The sequence below is a fragment of the Penaeus monodon genome, chromosome 28 (assembly GCF_015228065.2).
Source record: "Penaeus monodon isolate SGIC_2016 chromosome 28, NSTDA_Pmon_1, whole genome shotgun sequence".
In the NCBI taxonomy this organism is placed as follows: Eukaryota; Metazoa; Arthropoda; class Malacostraca; order Decapoda; family Penaeidae; genus Penaeus; species Penaeus monodon.
The window spans coordinates 337,046-337,371 of NC_051413.1; positions in this window are offsets into that span (position 1 = coordinate 337,046).

The following is a 326-nucleotide window of genomic DNA, read 5'->3' on the forward strand; positions in this document are numbered from 1 at the left end:
CTCTTTTATTTTTTCTTTTCTTTTCTTTTCTATACTTTTTTCTTCGTTATTTTATATTTTTTCTCTTTTATTTTTTCTTTTATTTTTTATATATTTCCTTTTTTCTTCTTTTTATATCCTTTTTCTTTCCTTTTTTCTTTTATATACTTTTTTCTTCTTCGTTTTAAATCCATTTTTTCTCTTTTCGTTTCTCTTTTTTATACTTTTTTCTTTTGTGCACAATTATTTCAGCTCGAATTGCTATTTTAGGTATTTCTTACATATGTTATTTTTTAAAGCAAATTGGCATTTTTTATTTAATTCATTGTGCTGAGAGACCTATAAAC